The sequence below is a fragment of the Mus pahari genome, chromosome 9 (assembly GCF_900095145.1).
Source record: "Mus pahari chromosome 9, PAHARI_EIJ_v1.1, whole genome shotgun sequence".
NCBI lineage: Eukaryota > Metazoa > Chordata > Mammalia > Rodentia > Muridae > Mus > Mus pahari.
Genome location: NC_034598.1, coordinates 38,755,334 through 38,780,312, shown reverse-complemented (window position 1 = coordinate 38,780,312; position 24,979 = coordinate 38,755,334). Strand labels below are relative to the sequence as shown.

Sequence of the window (24,979 nt, the reverse complement as noted above, 5' to 3'; positions counted from 1 at the left end):
GGTTTGAAGTTCTTGTCATACAGATCTTTCACTTCCTTAGTTAGAGTCACACCTAGGTATTTTATATTATTTGTGACTATTGTGAAGGGTGTTGTTTATCAGTGTGCAACATGGCCGAAAAGAAGACCAGAAGTGAAGTGAATGCAAATGTGTACCCATCCTTGTCTTAATTGCTTCTGTCTGGTCTTAAGATGAGTGATAAGATCCATGAGGTTGTATAAAGTGGAACACTCTTTAGAATATGATTTCATAGTGTTTTTAATTAGTGTAAGTTCATCATATATGGTCTAGGGTTCCACAGACAAATTCTTTCTAGTATATCATGTGCTTTGATTCTATAAACCCTCTGTCTATAATCCTAATTGGTCTTCCAGTCTTCTTTCTGCCCTCAGGGTTGCTGATCTACTAGAAGAATTATAGCAAATGAATTTTTTAAACCCCCCCTAAACTTACACCACAAACCATTACAACGTAGATTCTTGTGGATTTCTGATGTGTATGAGAGTCATAGTTTTTCATATAGTCACTTTAGACCATAAAGTACTGAGTAAGTGTTTATAGAGCTAGATGAACCAGGGTGGAAGCAGGTGCCCATGCACTTTGTTCTTTTGATAGCATGAAAGTGTAGTCTCTCACAGTACTTCTTGTATATGATGCATGGATTACCCCTTGAGAGTAAATTATAAAGTAGTAAGACAAAAAACACAGAGAGATAAGTAATGTGCATCGGAATTGACCAAAAACCAGAAAACAATATATTTATAGAAGGGGTGTAAGTTGTTTTTCATTTGTAGTCCTCTCTCCTCACTGAGATTGTTGTTACAATGATTTGCAACTCCTTAAAAATAAGCTGATGAGTGATTTTTCTCTTTCTCCTTGTATCTCAGAAAATAAAAGATAACTCTAATAACTGGTGAAAGAGAGGGTATTGGCGGTGCATTGATCTCTTTCCAAATCCCATGTTTCTGTTCTCAGCTTGCCTTGTCTGTCTACCCACTAATACACAGTAGATCCTGGCTCAGGAGAAAAGGGAATCTCATCACTTGTGAATTTCAGTCAAGGGTACAGCGTGTACTGTGTATGCTATTAGTGACTGGATTCAGAGTGTCACCTTTGTCAGTCAAACAGTCCAACAATGAGTTTTATCCATCGTTCCCTGTTCATCGATCATTGAAAAATAGAATTGTTTAAGAAGTAGTTTAACTACTTGGCTGGTCCACTGACTCAGTAGATACCTCCTGTGAATAACATTTTGAGAAATGCATGCTTAGATAGTCACTGATTGACCTTGACCACGTGAGGAATCATTGTCTCTGCTGCAATTTGGGTTTTTATTCAATTTTCCCTGACATTTTGAAATGCTTGTTTGTTTGTTTTTTCAAATAAAACCTAGGATGTTCCTAAAGAGAAAGTCAAAAGATCCCCTAATTCTTAAGCAATAGACCTAAGTATTCACAGGACAAAAATTAGTAAATAAGTCTTTACAGGTATTTTGTCAACCATGGTCAATATTACCATGTCATGAAACTGGATGTTTTAAGTCAAAACAAAAGAGCAGATACTAAAAGAAAAATCTCTCCAAAGCAGACGTTGATGTCTGTTTGTGTTCACAGAGGATCTAAGCATGTGGTTTAACAGACACACATCTCCCTATAGACATATATTCAGGACAGCATGACAAACTTTAGAGTTGTATTTGGGGATACAAAGAGTTCAGTACCCAGATACAAGTGTGATTCATGAAAAGTGTGTGCATTTAATGATGTATTTCCATGTTCCTATCCAGTATATTATATAATCTTAGGTATAAAAACTTAAAAGACATTGACTTTATTATTCAAAGGGACAAAGAATACTTAATTACATATTGCTATTATTTTCTGAGTAGGCTCTGAAATCAGGGTGCTAACATTATCAAATCATTGCAGTTGCTTATCTCATACTTAACATTTGTTCAGTTTGTCTTAAAAGGCTTAGTGATATGATACAGCTTATATGGTTGATCTGGGGTTAATAGCTCTCTCTCTCTCTCTCTCATATATATATATATATATATATATATATATATATATATATATATATATGTGTGTGTGTGTGTGTGTATAATATTAATAACTAATATTAAGATGTATAATAACTAAGATGTATAATATTAATAACTATTATGACATACATATTTTATAATCACTATCATTTCTCTACAAGTAGCATTATAATTGCTTGCTAATTTTTGTTTTGAAAAACATCTTCATTTCAAAGATACAGTTACTTTAATTTTCATCCTTTGGGATTATAAGATTATTGTATTAGTCAACTTTATCTTCTTTAAGTTGCATAAAACAACATCTAATTTCCATAGATATTGCTGATTCTAACTTGATTACTACTTTTATCTCATTTGCAATTAAGAAGTGGTAAATATTTAGTGGCAACAAATATGAATTGAAGGATATGCATGTTCATAAGATCATGATCAGAACTATACTTATGTACATATTTATGAGCTATAAATATGTACATACATATGCTCTATATCTTGCTTTATCTTGTAGAAAGATTATGTACTTATCTTGAGAACAAAATGTTCTCCAATTTGCTATTTATATACAAATCAAGTCAATAATACAGATCAAATACTAACCTCATCAAGCATAGAATACTATTGTGGTTTAGATTCCCTTTGTGCCTTTTCAACAGTATACTAATTATACATAACTTGTCATTTACTGTAGTTAATAGATTCACTGTAATGTATGAAATTTAGAATGATATATTAGCTACTCTTGCTTTGACTGCCCTTACAGACAAGAAGCCAAAGGCTCTGATGTTTGATCCATTCAATTAATTTCAATTAAATTTTATTCAATGGCTTACATATACTATTATGCCATGTGATTGAAAAATTCAAAGACTTTCTGTTTACTTTGAAAATTTGGCTAATTATACTCTATCCAACTTTACTTCAGGAAGTGGAAGACATTTATATCACCTATATTTTCAGGACAAACATAAATATATCTCAAAGAAAAACTGCAGGTTTAGGCATGTGGACAGTACTCAATGAATACAAGAAGGCACATGAAAAGAAAAGAAGGAGGTCATCATTTGAAAATGCCTTTATACTTTGACCTCTAAGAGGGGAAGAGGCATACAAACCTATACTTGTAAGACATCCAAGCAGAAATCACACCAGAGATTCAGCCATAACTTCACATTTTGAATGCAGCCAACAACTGCAGTCCACACTGGCCAGCTACATCAGTAGCTTTCATTACACATCTGGAAAGAATGGGATTGTTTTTGTTTTCTGCTCTCAGCATGTACATGCATCCAAATGGACCCTTGGAGCTGTAATTAAGCACCTGCAAAACCACCCTTCACAGGCAAATCGATTTAACCACTAGCATTTGCTTCAATTTAAAGTGCTATGCAAAAAGTATATTGCCTAAGTGTATCTATCAATTCCATCCATTGTAACTTAAGAATTACATGAAAAGTGTGTGAGAAACAGTGACTCTGCAGACATATGTTCCTTATGCATTGCTTTATTTTAACTGTTAGGAAATAAATTTATTACTGCTTTATTAATCAGGAAACAATGTCATATGAATCTGGCATAGACACACTTTCAAAATGATCAAAAGTTGTGTACTGTGACCTGACAGTTTACCAATTACCTTCCTGTTAAATAAAAAATTCAAAAGCAAATATACTTGATTAAAACAGTGCAGATATTACCAAGAATATTCTCTTAAATCTGAAATGCATGATATAATTCACAATGCTGATAAAATCACCTCCGTGCTATATCATTAGCAACACACTGCTCACAGTGAAGTGGTTCAAATCTTTCTTTCACTCATAATGTCTTCTTTAGCTTGTGTGCTTCTTTTCATTCTCCTTTACTAAGCATCTGCTTGTTTTCTCCTACAACCAAACCCTACATTTTTTCCCTATCTACTGTCTTTGTAGAATACAGTTCTCTCTAAAAAAAAAAAAAAAAAAAAAAAAAAAAAAAAAAAAAAAAAATACAGTTCTCTAACTCCTATCACCATCTCTTCNATTTTTTCCCTATCTACTGTCTTTGTAGAATACAATTTGAAATGTAAAAAAAAAAAAAAAAAAAAAAAAAAAAAAAAAAAAAGAATACAGTTCTCTAACTCCTATCACCATCTCTTCACTATGTGGATAATTAAATCTGCTGGATCTTCTTGGGTGGGCAGCTAGAATCAAGCTGTCATAAATACACAGACTCCCAGCTGCTCCGTAAGTAAGAACAAAGTCACGTCATTTGTCACAAGATGGGGTAGGAAATTGCTGCACAGGGTGAAATTTGCTTGAAGTACATGGAGACAAGCAGAGTGAGATCTCAGTCATACATGGAATGTACATGAGATGAGCTCATAGCAGGTAAAGGCAGAGTAGTGGCCAGAGATTGGGAAACAAGGAGATAGTGTAAGTGGGAAAGTATAATCAATGCATACAGTTATCATATGATAGAAATGGACTTTCTGGTCTGTGACACAGGGAGACTACTGCCATTGTCAGTGAGCAGGATATGTATGTAAATGTGAGAAGAAAGGATTAGGAATGCTTGTACCTTGATGGTGATTGCTTGAGGAGCGAGATAAGGAAATGAGATGTAAACATAACAATGTATACATGGGTCAAAATAGCACATGGTACCTAAAACCAGTTATTTTCTTTTCCTGCAATTATTCTAATGCTAAGGAAATATTATGCAAGCCACCAAAGGATGGAAGCAATTAAACAGTTCTACCTAGTGGTAACATCTATGAACCACAGCCCTTACCAACATGGTGGCTTAAATCCCACTGACTGGGGGAAAATCATCCCTGGTACTGGAAACCTCATATCCATGAGCTAGTGAGGTCAAGGACTTAGGAAAGAATCTATTAGTACCATCCCGCTAGATCAGCACAATTCCATAATTCACTCTAAACAGTATCCTTATACCTTCAGATAATCGTAGCAACTTTATCACTAAAGCCTCACCAAGAATCCTCCCATTACAGCATATCAAGACCATCACAGAAAACTACATCTGGATATAATGCATGCATCAAGAGATTGTGGGAAGTCTAGCCCAAATGAGTATACCTACACCACAGCTCCTGCCTCCACACTGTGGAGGATTGGGTGGAAAGATGATTAGAGCCAGAATACCAGGAAGTCCCGTAAAACAGTCTGTCCTAGAAATGGTTGCATAAACAAGACCTAAACAGTGGCAGTATCAGTGGACATGTTAATGTGGAAGGGGGAAATTTCACCGGATCCTACCTCTAGAAATAGAGCTATAGGCAGCTAACAACTACCAGGGAAGAAGAATTAGCCTTTCCCAGGGATGAAGCCCCTGAGTTGCCATCCAATGAAGAGTGGTCAGTCTTGAAACCATTTATACACAGAGAATAAAAATGAACTCAACAATTGTGTGTGTGTGTGTGTGTGTGTGTGTGTGTGTGTATAAAATTTATCTGCATGCACACTTGCACACATATTAATATGTATGTTAAAATTGGATTATGCTCTAAGATCAACAATAGACAAATGGGACTTCATAAAATTACAAAGCTTCTGTAAGGCAAAGGACACTATCAACAGGACAAATCAGCAACCAACAGACTGGGAAAAGATCTTTACCAATCCTACATCTGATAGAGGGCTAATATCCAATATATACAAAGAATTCAAGAAGTTAGACTCCAGATAATCAAATAATCCTATTAAAAATGGGGTACAGGGCTAAACAAAGAATTTTCAACTGAGGAATGTCTAATGGCCAAGAAGCATCTAAAGAAATGTTCGTCATCCTTAGTCATCAAAGAAATGCAAATCAAAACAACCTTAAGATTCCACTTCACACCAGTCAGAATGGCTAAGATCAAAAACTCAGGTGACAGCAGATGCTGGCAAGGATGTGGAGAAAGAAGAACACTCCTCCATTGTTATGATGGCAAGTTGGTACAACCATTCTGGAAACCATTCTGGCAGTTCCTCAGAAAATTGGACATAGTATTACCTAAGGACCAAGCTATACCATTCCTGGCATATACCCAAAAGATTCTTCAACATATCACAAGGACACATGCTCCACTGTATCCATAGCAGCCTTATTTATAATAGCCAGAAGCTGGAAAGAACCCAGATGTCCTTCAACAGAGGAGTGGATAGAGAAAATGTGGTACATTTGCACAATGGAATACATCTCAGCTATTAAAAATGATGAATTCATGAAATCCTTAGGCAAATGAATGGAACTAGAAAATATCATCCTGAGTAAGGTAACCCAATCATAAAAGAACACACATGGTATGAACTCACTGGTAAGTGGATATTAGCTCAAAAGGTCAGAATATCCAAGACATAATTCACAGACTACATGAAGCCCAAGAAGAAGGAAGACCAAAGTGTGGGTGCTTCAGTCCTTCTTGGGAGGGGGAACAAAATACCCGTGGAAGGAATTACAAAGACAGAGTGTGGAGCAGAGACTGCCCACCTGGGGATCCAGCCCATATACAGTCATCAAACCCAGACACTACTGTGGATGCCAAAAAGTGCTTGTTGTCTGCTGAGAGGCTCTGCTAGAGTCTGACACATACAGAGGTAGATGCTCGCAGCCAACTGTTAGACTGAGCATACATTTAGTTAACCCCCAATTGACGAGTTAGAGAAAGGATTGAAGGAGCTGAAGGGGTTTGCAACCTCATGGGAAGAACAACAATATCAACCAACTAGACACCCCCAGAGTTCCCAGGTACGAAACCACCAACCAAAGAGTACACATGGAGAGACCCACAGCTCCAGCTGCATATGTAGCAGAGGGCTTTGAGGGAAAGTATTTGAGAGAAACTAGAGGAAAGAACAGGAGTGCAAAAATAATGTCACTCTATTTCAATTTCTATACATTTAATTTTTTTTTTAAAGCTGACCCCTATTGTTGAATTAGGGAAGGCTGAAAGAAGCTGAGGAGAAGGGTGATTCTGTAGGAGGACCAGCAATCTCAATTAATCTGTACCCCCGAGATCTCTCAAACACTGGACTACCAAAGCGACAGCATACACTAGCTCATATGTGGCCCCCAACACATATACAGTAAAGACCTTCTGTGTCTGTGTTCATTCAGAGATGATGCACCTAACCCTCAGGGAGTATAGAGGTCAGGTGGGGTGGGTGTAGGGCATCCATGTGGAGACAGGGTGAGGTGGAGAGGAGTTGTGGGATGTGGAGCAGATGGAGGGTGGATGGGGGGGGCAGGGAATGGAATATGCAGTGTAAAAAATAAATTAAAAATAAAATTGAAAAAAATTATTTAAAAAAATAAATAAATAATAACTTAGAAAACAAATCAGGAATAAAAACAAATGTGATATAGTCCAATGTTCCTTACGAAAAACAGTTTATGAATATAAAATACACGGCTATGAAGAAAGAGAAAGCCAAACATCCTATGCAACAGAGTGTCTTGACCTGATGGTAGGCTTGGTTTATTATATAAATGTTGAATAAACAAATATAAACATATCAGGTGGTATCCTTGAGAGCCTAACAATATATGACTACACTGTACTGTATAACCTTTTCCAAAATGGTTTCAAGACACTAGATTCACAGGCTCCCTGTTTCTGAGAAAAAGCTTTAAAGGACCCAAGAAATGAGCTACTTTACAGGGTTAGTCTGAATGAGCTAGCCAGCACTCTCACCAGATACAGGAGCTGAACTTTCTTAATGGAGACATTCATCTTGTGAGAATGTCTCCCAGTTCTTAGCATTGGTACTCCCAAAGTAGCTGTCTTATAAATTCCCAAGGGGAGAAATTTCCAGAGTCTCAAGAATCCTAATGTTTTCCAATTGTTGAACAAAACTGCTAGTCAATCTATGCATCGTTAAAAGGATCTAAAATAAGTAAAGGTTTCTGACCAACTAATCCACAGAGAAACTACTATAAGCAAAGAACAAGTATTAGAGCCTCTTTTCTATACTTTATGCAATAATGCAGTTGCACAGCAATAAAAAGTGCCATTGCCTTTTTTTATGGTATTATTACCTCTCAAAAAAGAATTATATGTTTTAAATTGGAAATTTTATAAGGCAGGGCCTCTTATCTTTTGTTTCCAATTAGCATAACAGATACAAATCTCATCAACTCTGGCAAACATGAGTGGCAAATTCATGCCTATCACCAATTCACTTCCTTTTTCTCTGTTGTGATTTTCCATATCCTAAAGCAACTCCATAGGTGGAACAACAATATGAACTGACCAGTACCCCCAGAGCTCGTGTCTCTAGCTGTATATGTAGCAGAAGATGGCCTAATCAGCCATCATTGGGAAGAGAGGCCCCTAGGTCTTGAAAACTATATATGCCCCAGTACAGGGGAATGCCAGAGCCAAGAAGTGGTAGTGGGTGGGTAGGGGAGCAGAGTGGCGGGGGGGAGTGTATAGAGAATTTTCAGGATAGCATTTGAGATGTAAATAAAGAGAATATCTTATAATAATGAAAAAGCTCACTAAATGGAAATAATCTTGCTTTCTAGCAGATAGAATACTTCAAATCTGAAAACTGGACATTTCATCTTCTGTCTCAGAGAGTTAACATCATTGTTATCAACCAATGCTGGATAGTTCCGTGTAGAGTAAGTATCCTGGTCCAGAAATGGAAGCTATGGTTCTTTAAACTGATTATTAAACCAAATCAGAATCCATTTTCTCCTTTAAGGCTAGTTTTCAGGAAAATTAGATCCAGGCAATAGCATTTGGTTATACTTGGACAAGCTATAGAATTTTCATTTTTAAAAAGACATTATTACTGATTCATTCGAATGGAAGATAGGGGGAGAAAGGGAATAATTTCTACATTTTGCTGAAAATGAATTTTAATGTATTAAGACAACATGTGGATACTCTGATTTAGTTATGAGTTGTTCTCAAAGTAGAGCCTATGGGCTTCATTCACATAATCAAGATGGAGGGCATCTCCTGTGTTACAGGTCTTACGTTAGGGTTAGGTGTTGCGAATCCAGCATGTTCATGATTTGTAGAGTAGAAGTCATCAACTGTCAAAGATAGGATCCAGAAGCTAGCTCCTCTAGAGAAGCTGGAAAAGCAGGGACATTGGGTGTGTTGTGGCTTCTTCCCTGTGGGAAATTCTAAGGACATTGCCTGATTCGGGGGAGCAGGAGTGTAGGGGAAGTCATAACTCTCTGTATTCGTGCATAGCTGGCCTCCAACTCACTATGTCAAGTGAGAAGCAGGCTAAACTGGAAAACCCTGATCATCATCGTAACATGCTACATTGCTCTCAGTGTTTGTATCCAGTTCCCCAGGGAGAATCTTGGAAAGTTGGGTTGAGTACTGAAGCAAAGAAAGAGCAGAGGGGGAAGCCATATTGGAAAGAATCCATTCTCAGAATTTTATTCTTACCAACTTGTAGCTTGCTTGCTGTAGTGAGACATGATGGCCACATAATTTTAACCCCAGGTAGCAAACACTGCTTTAGGAGCATAATTCCCAAGGGTAGTGAAGCAAAGCTTCACAAGTATCTACAAGAAACTGCCAGAAATCCTCCCCAGAAAACACAGAGCAAGTTTCATTTAATAGACAAGAAAATGATGAGCCTGGAGGATGTGAATCCTAAGGGACTGGGACATATTCCTAAGACTAATCATGGAGGACAATGGAAAGGAACTGAAGGATACAAAAGGCTTTGATGATTGCCTTGCATATAAGCAAGAGTTCAGGAGAGGAACATAAGAGCTTTCATATGGATAAAGAAAATACAGACTACCCTTACACTGAATAGCCACCAATATCTTACATATGTGTGGGGGGGGGGAGGGGTCAGGAGTATAGAAAATAAAGGAACAAGATTTCAAAGGTTTATAAACCAAGTAAAAGGAAACACAGATTGCTAATTAGAGGGCCAACACCCCAGACAAATGTATATCCGCACGATTTGAGGCATAGACTTCCAATGCATAATGTAATATGTTAGAGTGCCCACTGGTGTGTGCAGTGTTTGTGCACTAAGCTATAATTAAAGGTAAACAAGATATAGAATGTTTAGGGGAAAAGAAATATGCATGCATGTTCTGTATGCTTTTCGTGAAACAAGTAGTTGAAAATTCTGTCATTTGGTTGTTGTGAGGATTATAGAGGTATATAACTGCTAAATAAAATGTGATATTGAAATATAATTCTCTCACCAATAATATAAAAGTGACAGGGCTACAAAGGCTGGCCAACATAGTTTTAGCCTCTGAGGGAGTTTCTGAAACCTTTATACAAAACACGAGGAAGAAGTCATCAAATTAAATGGTCCAAATATTTTATTGCACAATTCCAGTGTCACCCTGAGGCCCAACGTAGATAATTGAACATACCTATAAAAAGGAAGAGAGTTAAAAATGCATGTCAATTTGAACTAGTAGAAAAGATTTAATAAGGCCAGTGGTAGAGTCTTTAGTTCTTGAGTTCATTAATATTCATGAAAATTATAAAAAGAAAACAACACCATTAATGTTTGCAGGAAATATGAGATATTTTAAATTTTCAAGCTCAATTAGGACGTACCTTTTAGATATAAGGGGTCTGGGAGTCACAGAGTAATGTAGGACTTCAAAGGAATGTGTATGTGCTACATGGAAGTAAAATTAACTAACGATGGGTTTGATTCTTATTTAATACTTTTCTCTGTCTGATGGCCCTAGAGTGAACTTCTTGAATCATTCTATATCTTACATCCCTAATATTAAACATTGGGAAGGGACCTTGTAGATGCCGATAAATGTTATTAGGAGATATTGGCAATTGTCCATGGCATGTGCTCCCTCACTGTAGGGATCTCTCGATTACTGGCATACATTTACTTTCTGCACACTCTGCCAATATGTCTACAATACAAATTATTCTTGTTTCAGGTTAATAGTATAAAATAACCTTTGGTCCTTTGCATTAAAATTACCTTAGCCAAAAAAAATAAAGAGAGAGAGAGAAGAAAGAGAGAGAGAGAGAGAGAGAGAGAGAGAGAGAGAGAGAGAGAGAGAGAGAGAGAGAGAGAGATTTAGTAAGGACACATAATGGATTGTGGTGTGGGTAAGGAGATTTTAGATTTTCACCTTTGTATTACCTTAATTGTATTTAGTAGAATGAGCATAGAAATATCATAACAAATAAACAGTATTTTGTAAAAATGAGTTTATTACAAATATAGGAACAAAATGGGTGCCCTGATCATCTGTGGTAACCCCTCACATTGCTAAACATGCTGACTCTGTCCTTCATCTGACTCTATGAAAATCTTGTGAACTCTGTCATTTGGTTGTCATGAAAACTATACAAATACAGAATTTTAAATTAAAACTTAACTTTGAATTATGATTTGCTAACCCATAGCATAAAAGTAATAGAGTTACAAAGAGGGGCCAATATGGCTATGATCTCAGAATGGGTAGGTTCTCTAAAGGCTTTCTTCTATAAAACACAGACAGGGGCAGCTCATGAAGTAAGATGATCTGCTTCTCTGGTACCTGTGAGGAAGGCGGGCACTGGGTTCTTTAAAGTCTGACTTTCACCTGGAATTAAATTAGGGTAGCAGATTTCATTTAGTTCTGTCAAACCAAGTCCTTGCTTTCTATGATAATTTATGTACAAGTAAAGAAGGAGGGGGTGGGCACGAGAAGCGAGCCAAGCAGGAAAAGGATGGAAAGTTAGAAAGGATGGAAGTGGGAAGGAAACATAATAAGTCCTTATGCAGAGAATTTAAGAGTAAATAATGTCTGAGAAATAAAAACGTACCCTGAGGCTATGTAATCATGGCCAAACTATGAAGCTCCACACTCAATCTACAAGATGTACGCAAGCAAACTGTAGAGCCGAGATGAGCAATATCCATGTATTACAAGCCCGTGAATAATGTCACCCCAAATGTACAGTAAACAATTATTCTATGCAAAACAAAACATTGACTGAGACAATTATTAAACTCTTACCACTGAGCTTGAGTATATTAAACTTTCAAACATTTGGAAAATATAAATGGGCACTTTCGCATTTGTTCATTTGTTTTGAGGTGAACGTATTTGGTAAAGTCTTACCTGAAGGCAGATATTCATTGTTGCAGTCAAACATTATGAAATAAATTTCAAATATTATGTATTCTACATAAATTACTCAGAAGCAAGAGCAAGTGGGTTGTAAAGTTTCACACAAGCATAGAAATATTTCTTGGGGGTAAAAATAGTGCGTTTGAGACTTATCTACAATATAGTCTCAGAAAAAGCTCTGGCAGCATTATGGCTATTACCTAAGCTTCATAAAAATGCAGCTATCTAATTTAATTTAACTCTGAACAGATTTCTTCACAGCACAATTTGTATTTCGAGAGCACGTCTAAGAATCATAGCTTGCAATGTATGGCAGCTCAATGAAGAATAATCTGTAAACAAACTTTCCATCTATCAACAAAGGCCATTAAAGACCATAAAATAACCCATCCCTAACTGATTAATGCGGCTGCTGAAAGGGATTTCAGGCCATTAACATCCACAAAATATACTGCATCTGGGCTTGCATTTATTAGATAAATCACATAGTTATGTGTGTTGGTATAAGGCGACGATTTCTTAACCACTTCCCCACCCACATTCATTTAACATTTTTATAAGGAAGACACTCAGAAGAACACTGAGCACCCATGGAAAATAAACAGCTTTTTGTTCACTGCCTGGAGACAAAGGCAATGATACTCTGGTTATGTTCAAAAGTCGTAGCATAGTGCTTCTTGTGTGCACTTTAAACACTGTGAATATATAAGTATTTTCCTTCATACCTTTTGATATTCTATGAATTGTAATGAGTGTGTTGCATGGCAGTTTTGACAATGGAATTGTAGCCTTTACAGCATTATACTCTGCATTTCCACGGAATCACTACGCCATCTTTCTAGGGGTGAAAATGTGGTCCAGGCAGACCATTGCCTTCACAGTGAGGGGCTTTGTCCACAGCACACAACCTATCAGCTCTAATGTCTTTACGGCTTCTGGCTTATACGTACTTAATAGTTTCATCCGTTGAATCTGCCGCTAGCTCACATCCTCTTTCAGAGCTGTCTTCCCAAGTCCAGCAGTTGGTAGAACATACGCTTTGTTTTTATCATTTCCAATGACAATATTTTTACAATATTTTTACTTTTTTGAGATTATAATTACATCATTTCCCCCATATCCCTTTCCTCTCTCCAATCCTTAACATGTATTCATTCCCCCTTGCTGTTTTTCCAATCTATGGCTTCCTTTAAAATTCTCTGTGGTTGTTGTTGATGGTGACGTGTGTGTATTCCTAAGCCTATAAACACACCCTGCTCAATCAGTCTAAAATTGCATGTACATACATGTTTTCAGGACTGGCTACTTAATATTAGATAATCAACGGGTGCTGTTACATGTTTCATCTATATTACTTCACTTCCTGTATTCCACATAAACCCATTGATTTTTTTTTTTCTAGCTATTTTTAACAACAAATCACCCTCGATCCAGTAGGTTAACTAAAGTTTCCAAGGTTTCATATCCAGTCTTTGGCTGTGAAGATTTAAGCCCTGGCTTCTGTTGTCACTGAAATTCATAGGCAAATGTTTCCTAATCCTACTATCATGTTTTGAATCTTTCTAGCCAAGAGCATAGTCTGACTTGCTATTGATTACTCTGGTCTGATTCACCCGTCTTTGAATTGGTCTGGCTTCTGATCTTTGCCCTGCCTTCTTATCACTGCTGAATTTCTGTGATGATATTGATAGCGAGGAGAGGGAAAAAAATGATAGCCCAGCAGGCTTGAATTCAAAAAGCCTTCTGAAGATTTGACTCTTTAAGATCAGCTTCTGGGCCTGAAGCTAGCAAATAGCAGAGACGTGGCAGAGTCTCAAGGACCACAGATCTGTAGGCAGTGACTGGAGAAGTGCAAGTATAACACGGCAACAGACATACCTTTATTCCTGTATTACTTCATTTTATATTTGGCTTGTCTTTCTGATGCCTCTCCATGGTTGAAGAACACAGATCCTTGCAGATTTTAAATATCACATTTATTCAAAACGGCACAGAAATGCCTGGGCATCATATCATGAAGACTTATCTACACGAGGGCCGGAAGTTCCATGAATAATTCTCATGTCTGTTAATCAGTTATTTTAAAGCAATGCCCATCTTAATGTGCCTTTATGAAATTAACTTTAAGATATTAGTAGGAAAGGATGAATACAAAGACAGTAATGAATAGCCTTCAAGTTCATTTTATCATAAAAGGGAAGGCAACTTTGCCCCACCTATTATTCCATTTCTAGCAACGAAAACGTTGCTGGTTTAACACACAGATGAGTTAAATACATCAGCAAGGAACATACATTTACCTATTTAACATATGTTCTATGCATTGGACCCACATTTCATATTCATAACAAGGTTGTGGTTATGATTAGCTGTCAGCCATGTCTTATAGACATAATGTGTTTAACATTCATAGCTATACTTGAATAATATCAACTACCATGTCCATCTTAATCACATTTTATCCTCTCAGAGGTTTCTCACTTGCCTAAAATTAGACAAAAATACATATTTTCATCATCTAATTGTACCTTGGACATGTGAAAGGCATGGTATTATTTTCTATTTTAATCTAAGTAAATCTCAACATTGGGGAAATCTAAAGATATTGCACAAATCCAGTGACTTGGCTTTAGGAACAATAGAATATGTAATGTTTTAATAAAATATAGACACTCATGTCCCTAAAGCACACTTAGCTTAAAACAAAGGCAGTTTATCACTCTCACAGGAAAGATTTAAAGGGTGTGAAAAATCAAAGGGTTACCTATTATCTTGCAGCAAACATAACTTACTTTGTTTCACTAGGATGAGAGAAGCAAATTCTACCACATTCTTCATGTAAACTCAATGTTCTGTCTTGGAAAACTTACTTCTGTGGACACTATATACTTCAGAACACAAGGTTCAGAGTCACTGAGCTTCACCTAGGGTGTATAACTCTTCCCTGATATGTGGCTCTCCTGGAACCAGATGGTACTGTGCAGGCCACCGTGAGGTGAAGGCATCAAAGGAACTCTATGAACTCTATAGTATGAACCAGTCAGGCAAGATGCACTTATTAGTTTCATAAGGGCACAACTGCTAGGGGGAAAATCAATCACTGTCTAATTGAATTTGGGGGGTCATTCAACAAGAGGAAATCCATGCCTAAGTCTACAGAACCAGTCTCAAATGTGTGACCTTCAGAGGGGACTCAATATGGCTGCTTGGCTGAGTCAACAGAGCATTGAAGTAACCACTAAATGTGTTGACTTCCACAAAGGCTACTGTCAGACCTAAATATTAAGTGAAGAACCCCTTACTTGAAGTGAAAACAGATAAATGCAAAGACCCATGGCTGCAAATGGGGTTGAGGATGAAGGAAGTTCAAGCATCAATAAGACATCAAGGCTGATGGAAGATTGTGGAAGAGAAGGCAGTAAATAAATAAATAAGGTGGGAAGAAGAGTTTTGAAATTTCATCTTCTAAGGAGATGTGAACTCGACATCTCTGAGTTCATGAGTTCTGCGTACCGTACTGGTAAGGAGGTCAGGCCTTCCTATCAGGAAGCTATGGAGAGGGAATAGACTCACAGGTTCTACCACACACTACAGATCTGTTGACAAACAACTGGTTCTGGGAGAAAGGAAAGCACAGTAACAGTTATGTAACTATTGGTGAGCACACCAGGTTCTCATGATTAGTTCTCCATTCAGGATCACACACATAGCCCTGATCAAACTCAGAGAGTAAACCAAACCCAAACCAGTAAGTAGGGGAAAGATTTAAGGGCAGGGAGGTAAATTCTGGTAGGTCTGAGAGTGAAATGAAATATATGGACACATTTATATGCATATATGCACACGTACTTATCTGCATACAAAGAGAAACCGAACTGTGGCTGTAAACCTGAAAGAAATGAAGAATAGTTTCCCTGGGTGATATGACCAAGGGTCCCTGAATGCTTTTTAGATAATCAGATAAAATGGGCAAATTGGTTGCAACAAATATTTTAATAGTATAATAGGGATTTACTGGAATTAAAAAGAGAAATGACAATTAGACATTTCAATGTGACCTGAATCCCTGTATGGACAAGTACAAATGTGATAACTGTCTTACAGAATGAAAACTCATTAGCATTTCAGATTTATAGTGAGTCTGGGAGGTGCCAGGCAAGTTTCCTTGAGTGATGTACAGAAGACTCTTTTCATATGGGAAGATGAGGAAATCTGAAATCACTTGTAATTTTAAGCTTATATCAGTTATCCATGTCTTCATGTATTTATGATGTTAATGAACGAGGTTACCTTAATTACATATAAAGTCCAAGTAGGTAAAGCCTTGCCAATTGAAGAAATTAACAATGTTAGTGGCATTCACATAGACACACAAGTATTATATTTCAACAGATCTAATTTTTTTCATGGTTCTTCCAACTCTAACTGCCTCTAACATATGAATATTTTGCTTTGAAAAATTTAAAAATAGATCCTGGGTATAAAATCAGTCAGAAGTTTAGAAAGCTTTACTCATCTTTAAGGTTTCATGTTATGATGATTTCTCTATTAAAATTGTTAAGAATCTTAATGATCATTTAAGATTAATTAATTAAGAGCTTAATTGCACATGGTTAGCCTTAAACACATACACACATATGAGCAATGCTAAATATACATGGCAGGATGTTTGTGTATATGTGTATGTATGTGTGCATGTTTGTATGTGCCTGTGTTTGTACATGTATTGCATGTATGTGTGTGCATGTATATGTATGTCTCAGTATGTGAGCACGTGCACATGTATTTGTGTGTGTGAGCATGTGCATGCATGCATCTTCTCTTCAGTGAAAGAGAACAACTATGTGAGCACTGTGAAGATCAAATGAAATATTTTATACATGTATGTGTGCCACAATGTCTATGTAACATTATGTCTGTGAGAATAACAATTAACAAGAGGTCATAAATTTAACTTTTTTCTTGTCACCCATAACAATCTTCTTAGAAAACCGCATGCCACTGCAGAATTATGGGCATAGGGCAGATGCTTACATCTGTGACTCTGCCTTCTACTCTGAGCTTTGCCTGTTGCTACTCTTCCTGAAGCCTCTGTTTTCTCCTCAGTGAAAGGGAGTATGTGCATCTGTGCAAGCTTTCTAAGATCTAATGGAACATTATGCAGAATTTTCTTAATGTAGATCTTAACAGACAACCACTACATTAAGTGACTATCATTTTACTTTCCCCTTTGGGCTAATTGAATTGTGCCATGTTTTGAGTTTCCAATTTATTCAGCACTTGCTCATTCACAGTTTTGCAAAAACAACCATTTACCATTTGTGTTCAGCTTGACAATGAAGACAGACTGAAGGGTGACTTATACCAAAAAGAGCAGACACAAATTGGTTGACATATGACATGGATTAACAGAGCATCAACATGTGGTAGGAAGCGGTGAAGGAAGAAAGTCGGAGTGGTGATTTCTAGCAGCATGTGCAGATGAGGAGGATCTAAGACAAAGGAATTCAGCTCTACCATATATAATGCTCCATGCACAGTGTCAATTAGATGTTTCCTTTGTTTCTTTGTTTCTTTTTTCTTTCTCTTAAGAGAAAAAAGATTATGAAATTGGGTAAGGAACAGAAGAAAAACATGATCAAGGAAATCTGACAGTTGTAGAATGTAGAGAAATAAATTTCCAAATGAATGGTAACGATGCTAATATGATATTAATGAAATGTACTTCCATGCATAAGTTCTAAGACAAGTACTTTGTAGTCTAGTGTCTAGGATATAGAGATTAACAGAATACCATAGACATCTTAATAAAGACAGACAGAAACACACACACACACACACACACACACACACACACACACACGGAGGTCAAGGAGAGATAAGCACTAGGAATTACAAAGCCAGCCCACCTAGTGATAAGATGTGTAAACCATTTCATATTTTTAAAGTCAATTTATAAATGATTAACCCTTTGTCTTAGTTTGAGTTCCATCCTTGTGATAAACACCACAATCAAAAGCAAATCGGGGAGGACAGGAAGTATTTCAGCTTATAGTTTAAATCCTTCTTGAAGGGAACTCATGAACAGGAACTGAAGAAGAGTCCATGGAGGACTGTTTCCTGGCTTTTCAGCCTGCTTCCTTATGCCAGGCAGGACTACCTGCCCAGGGGTGGTACCAGGTATGGGAGGCTGGGTCCTTCTACATCAATGAACTATTAAGAACTCACAGGTTACCTATAGGCAATCTAGTGGAGGAATACTTTAATTGAAAATTGTCTTTGCGGGGCGGCCTGTGAGCCATGAGGGCGACACTGGTGGCGTAGTCCTCTGTCCCCATCCCCGGGGGCGAGATGTCGGGGCTCAGCCACTTAGAGTCGGAGGGTTGCCGAAACCTACTCGGCCTGCTGGACAACGACGAGATCATGGCCCTCAGTGACACCGTCACCAACCGTCTGGTGCAGCCTGTGGACCGCCAAGATGCTATTCGTGCAATATTAGTGTATAGCCAAAGTGTAGAAGAACTTCTGAGGCGCAAAAAAGTCCACCGAGAAGTCATATTTAAGTATTTGGCAAAGCAAGGAGTGGTTGTACCTCCCACTGCTGAAAAACACAGTATGCAAAAAGTTACTGGAGAAAACAGTCACCAAAATTGAAGGACACAGCAGAGCCAGTTATAGAGACGGAGGACATCCAGCTCTTTGAGCAGCAGGCAAAGGAAGAGAAGGAAGCTGTAAAGGTTGATTTTCGACGCTTAGGAGAAGAATTCTGTCATTGGTTCTTTGAACTTCTTAATTCTCAGAATCCTTTTCTGGGCCCACCTCAAGATGACTGGGGCCCCCAGCACTTCTGGCATGACGCCAAGCTTAGGTTTTATTATAACACCTCAGAATAAAACATGACAGATTACCAAGGAGCAGAAATCCTCAGCCTTCACTTACTGTCATTAGTCAAAGAAGAATTTCTCTTTCTCAGTCCCAACCTTAATTCTCAAGGACTAAAATGTACATCTTCTCCTCATGGATTAGTTATGGTTGGTGTTGCAGGGACTGTCCACCGAGGAAATTCTTGTTTGGGCATATTTGAACAAATTTTTGGACTTATCCGTAGCCCTTTTGTGGAAAATACTTGGAAAATCAAATGTATCAACCTGAGAATCATTGGAGAAAGTTCCCTTGCTCNTGGATCATCACTGAAGCCATCTATAACATTTGAACAGAGTGATCTGGAGGCCTTTTATAACGTAATCACTTTGTGTAGTAGCCCTGAAGTAAGACCTAACATAAGGCAGATAATAGATAGTGGCACTGGAGACCAGGTTTTACATAGTGGAGATGAGGCAATGTTGAACAAAAGGGAAATGAATTTGCCTAACCCTCTAAAGCATTGAGCACCGTACCTCTGCTTGAAGAAACTGCAGAAACACAGCACGGACCATCTGTCTCTAAGCTGCTGCAGATGTGAGAATTGACATATTTTAGCCGAAATACCTTTTTGGACTACAGACTAGTGTGAAGACTTGCCTATTTCTACCTGATTTACAGCAAATGTTCTGAGAACTTATTGCGGTCCACCAAATAAATCCTCACTTTAGATATTGTAAAAAAAAAAAAAAAAGAAAATTTTCTTTGCAGATCACTCTAGTCTATGTTAAGATGACAAAAAGCTACAAAGGGCATGCATTGATAAAACTTTTCTCCATTTATCTTGAAAAATTTATTTTATGTCCAATCTCCTGACCTATGAACTTTTATAGAAGTATATGAATAGAGTTAGGTTCCTCAATAATAAGACAGCGTTCTGGATGACAATCAACCATGGGCAATTATCTCAGGGTCAATGGCACAGGATAAGGGGTTGATATATTGAAAAATGAAAAATATCCTATTATAATCAAGGAGGTAGATCCAACTCAGAAACTGTCACCATGTACAATTGCAGGGTGAGCATTACCAAAGGAGCTTGCATTTTCAATATAAAAAAAGTGCCTATTTTATATGCAAAGCCATTGATGTCTATTTTCAATAAAAATAAAACCACATAAATAATTTTAGATGTGTAGGTGGGAACCACATCCAGTTCTGGCACTGGGTATGGAGCTACAGGAACTGTAAAGCAAGAGAACTACAGAGAGAGCTTAGTGGGACTATGGAAAGATTGACTGCGTGTGCTGTTGAAGCCTTCCCCCTTCCCCAGTATAACTGTAGCCATTTTGTTCCATGCCTGCAAGCTGTCCTATTGCTGCTCTAATATGTCTCAGTCATAGACACAGAGAGGTGTCTTGGCTCAAGGACATGCCGACCACATACCCTATTTTGTCCTATCTATTATGAATGTTTCTGTATGAGGTTTGCTCACCTTAAGAGATTCCACAAAGCTTTATGTAGGACCCATCAAATCAGAGGAAAATATGAACGTTTTACGTCTAAAATGGCTTGAGTCAGAGGTGACTAGCGGGTAGCCCTTCCCGTGCCTATGAATGAGTTCACAGTAGCTGATGCTGAAGAATGCTGCTAATAAGCCAAAAAAGTGGTGATTATAATACTCATGCTTGGTTATCTCAATGTTGTGGGATTCCCCCATTCACCAGCTATGCATCCTCCCACCTCTCTTCACTCAGGACCAATCAGCTTAAAGGTCAGCTGATAATACTTTGTTTAGTAAGCCAACTGCTCCCCTTCTTCCCTTTTGAACTTTTGAACCTGGTTTCTCATATATATATATAGCCTACTCTGAGAACAGACTAGGCGTGCAATTAAGCTTCTGGGTCCCTTCTTTTGCAGTTCGGTATTAGTATGTGCGTTCAGTAAATCATCCCAGTCTTATTGAGATCAGTGCTCATGTGGTTTGTGGAGTGACTCTCGGACCTCCAACATGTACAAAATACTGGTGTGGCTTTCCCTGACTTGTGGCAAAAATGCAAGCATTCTTAAGGAAACTTTAATACACAGGAAGTCATAGAATTGCTGTCTTAGAGGGTTTAAGCTTTGCATTTACTTATTTTGTTTTTTGTTTTTGTTTTCAGGAGATTTTTACACGTGGCCAGGTTAGCCCTCATATAGAGTATGTAGCTGAGGGTGACTTTGTTCTTCTATTGCTCTTTATTTCGCCTACAGGTGTGCTGTGGTACCAGGGAGTGTATTTTGCATGTTCTCTACCAACGGAGTTATATCTCCACCCCGCTTTCATATGTCTCTAAATAAGGACTTGGCAAAGGTATCCTGTTTCTCAGAGTATTTTAACAGTGTCCTGCATGACAGTTACCTGGTGTACTTGGGGGAAAGTGACTGTTCTACCTACAACACCATTACAGAGCTAGAGCTAAATATTTTATAGTGGGTGGGGAGATCTGAATATTTAGATATGTGCCTCTAATTACACCACTGTACACACAGGAATGAAAACCCCTTATAGAGAGATTCTGAGGTCATGGTGTCTATGGAGATCCCAGGGAACAGAGCTCGGGGATTTCTATTCACTTCAGGTTTTTGTGTTACAAATATGTGTTTGGATGCATTCAGTGATAACTTATTGTGGTGTCTCTTCAATCGCCTTTTTGTCTTAGCTGTACACTTGACCAATAAGAGTGAAAAGTTAACAGCACGCCACTTCTTTCTTGGTATAGTTTTTCTCTCCATCTTTCCCTTTCTTATCCCCTCCCTCCCCCTTTTGCATGTGTCTGTGTGTGTGTGTGTGTGTGTGNGAGAGAGAGAGAGAGAGAGAGAGAGAGAGAGAGAGATGGGAAAACAACATGGAAGAGAAAAGAGATTGTTATGACATAGCCTCCAGGAAGCAAGCACTCAACCTATGACATGTCTCTTCAGAGACATACCACCAATGACCCCTCCCCCACCAAGCCCCACCTCCTAATAAAGATTCAGTTATGAACAATTACTGCATTAACTCACTAATGAGGTGATTCCTGGTTGAATCACATCTCAACACGGACTCTGGCTAGGAACTGAGCTCCATATAGGAGCCTTTAGAAAGTATTTGAGTTAAGCCACATCATTTATACAGAGGAATTTCTAATCCCAAGTGATTGCTTAATTTCACATAAAATAATCTGTTTTAAAGATAACATCACTATAGGACACTGATATAGTAAATTTTATTGCACCCTTAGATACATGAATATTTGGTGTAATTAGAAATCATCTAAGGGTAGTATTTCTAGGTCTGCCTCCAGGGGGTGGTGCCTGCCGATAAATTGTGAATAGACATTATTTTTTTCTTTTTAATCTTCAGGAAGATATATTTAACAACTTTTAAACTGACTAATCTCTCTAGAAATTTGTCTTTGAATAATAGTAAAAGTCTGTGTAAAAGTAATTTAGAAACAAATCACATTAATATAAGATAGAGAGAATACACCTTTTGATTATATATAAATCAGGAGAAGCGCTGCATCTCAGGAACCTCCAGAGAGCTGAAAGCTTTTGTTCCCTGAGCACTTGGACTTCAGCTAAGAGAAGGGAGTGGAAATTGGCAGGACCAAGAACCAACAGCATATGCACTGTCCCCAGTCATTACCAGTAACACACAGCAGGTGAAGAGAAGGCGGGAGCAAATAAGAGGCCACAAGCTGTGAATCGGGCATGCAGGAAAGCCTGAAAAAATAAGTTTCTGGCATAACTGTAAATTTTAAAGTTTTCAGGAGGCATTATACAACTGTTCTGCATAAATTTAATATGCTACAAATTCTCTCTACTTAAGTATCTGGCCAGAAATGGGTGCACATTTTGGTGCCTTTAACATTGCACAGGCAAATGAAGAATCCCAAAAGCATGGGTACTTGAAGTTGAAGCTTACCAATCAGCATACCAGCAGGAGCATCTGCTAGAGCCCTGAGCACAGGCTGCCTTCCTAAATGGCTATTTGCTGCACCCAAAAGCTATATTGATTTCATGTCCCCCCCCCATTCACATGTTTCTTCTACATGGATAGCTACAGCTGATTAGTTCCATACTGGGGCATATACTGCACGACAGAGCCAGGGAAATAGTCTAGGCAAGCTACTTCTGAATAGTTCTGAATGATGACAGAGCTGTTTTTTTTTTTTGGTTTTTTTTTTGTTTGTTTTTGTTTTTTTTTTTTCCACAAGATTGATGATATGAAAATGCTTGAGCCTGGTGATCATAGCCAGCCCAGAGAGAGAACTCAGCAAATGTCATCCAAGAGAATTGTGACTATTATTATAGTGTAAATAGATACATGCATTCTCATAGCAAGCCTTTGTACTGTGTACATGAGCAGGTGTGCACATACAGGCTAGGTGAGACAATGAGTTGCCACATGCAATCTAGTTCTACCATTATTCTAAGAGATTAGTCTGAAATATTATTTTTAGGATATGTATACAAATTGTACTTTACGGACCAATAAACTGAATATAAAGAAAATGCACCGGGACACAGAAGGGCTACACAGAGCCACACTGACAGAATGCTTACAGGCCACAGCTATGGCTAAAACACTATTTCAAGAATGTCAAAGTATGTTCTTATTAAAAATGCATTCAAATAAAATATTTAGTATTTTTACATGTCTGATTAATGGTGCTAATTACTTTTAAAGAAATATTACTTTTCCTAAGAATCTTTCACTGACCAGGTCTTTAAGGCAAACTTAGTAAACTCTGGTCTACAAAGCAATACCATCTCATGGCTTTATTTTTGTACTGAGGACGATAAATCAGTGCTTTTCATATTTTTAAATCAGTGGGAGAAAATGAAAGGCCAACTAACAATTTTGATAGCTGAAAGTTATAAACTATTCTAACTTGAATGTTCGTCTGCTCTGTTCCTTGTTGTTATGGCTAAAGCAACAATGTGTGTCTGTTCACCATTTTTCACTGTGGGGTTTAGACATGTTACCTAGTACTATTCTGCTCAGTGGTTGCTGTAGTGAGCCTTCTAGAATTTTGGTTTCTTTGAAAAAACACAGAAATATTAAAAGAATGCACTTTCATTTTTAAATCCAGGTGTAGAGATATGGGGCTGCTTTGGATGATCCAGAGCAGCTGACTATGATTTGCCTCGTGCTCTAACAGAGGAATGATTTTGACAGCTGCCAATAGTTTCTGTGATGGTATAATGTTTAGAACTCTGGGTATTTTTCAGGGGGTATATAAATGCTAGGGTTTCGAGAGGCGGGACTGGTGGTTGTTGCTGTTTTAGAGGATTTGGCCGAGGTTTGTTAGTAATCATGCTCAAAGAAGAAACAAAACAAAAGAAATTAGATTTAGGGATCTCTCTCTCCCCCACCTCTATCCTTATTTCTCTCCTGTCTAGTGATGGAGTGAAATGGGGGGGGGGGCAAATGGAGGTAAAAAGAAGAGCCCTTAAAGTAGTAAAGACCTGCCACAGGACACAATGTTAAACTGGCTTTAATACTATACATACAGATCAGTACTGTTCTCTCCTTTGTCAGAGAACCTCCTGTATGCAATGAACATTAGTCATTATAGAGACTCCTAGGTGGTCAAAATGCATAAATAAGTTAACTTTGGTGTACTCAGACTTAAATGAGACATCTCTATTATTTTTGTGCAAGGCTGAGGGAATACTGTAGAAGAGGTAGTGGAAATAATGCAATAGCTAATGGTTGGGAGGGATGGTAACAGTATCTTCCAGACATAGCACGACCATTGTTCCTATTCACTGAACTCAAAGCTACTGTGGTTATGGACACAAGAGCTCCACAAGAATAGAGGGGTTGCTATTGCATCATGCATAGGGGAAGGGGACTCTTGCTCTACTAAGGGGTTATGAAAACTCAATGGGTATAAAGAGCCATTTCACTCCGAAATGGGCTACTTTGGAAATATCCACCTTCCTATAAAGCTGTTTCCCTGTTTG

The 24,979-nt window shown here is 37.9% G+C and overlaps 1 protein-coding gene and 1 pseudogene across 4 annotated transcripts in view; one reads left to right on the top strand and one right to left on the bottom strand.

The window, feature by feature from the left end:
* Positions 1-24,979, bottom strand: part of Pcdh15 (protocadherin related 15) — a 1,443,732-nt gene that overhangs the window by 609,502 nt on the left and 809,251 nt on the right. The gene's annotated exons all lie outside the window — the stretch shown is intronic.
* On the top strand, positions 18,473-19,509 carry LOC110326181 (annotated as a pseudogene).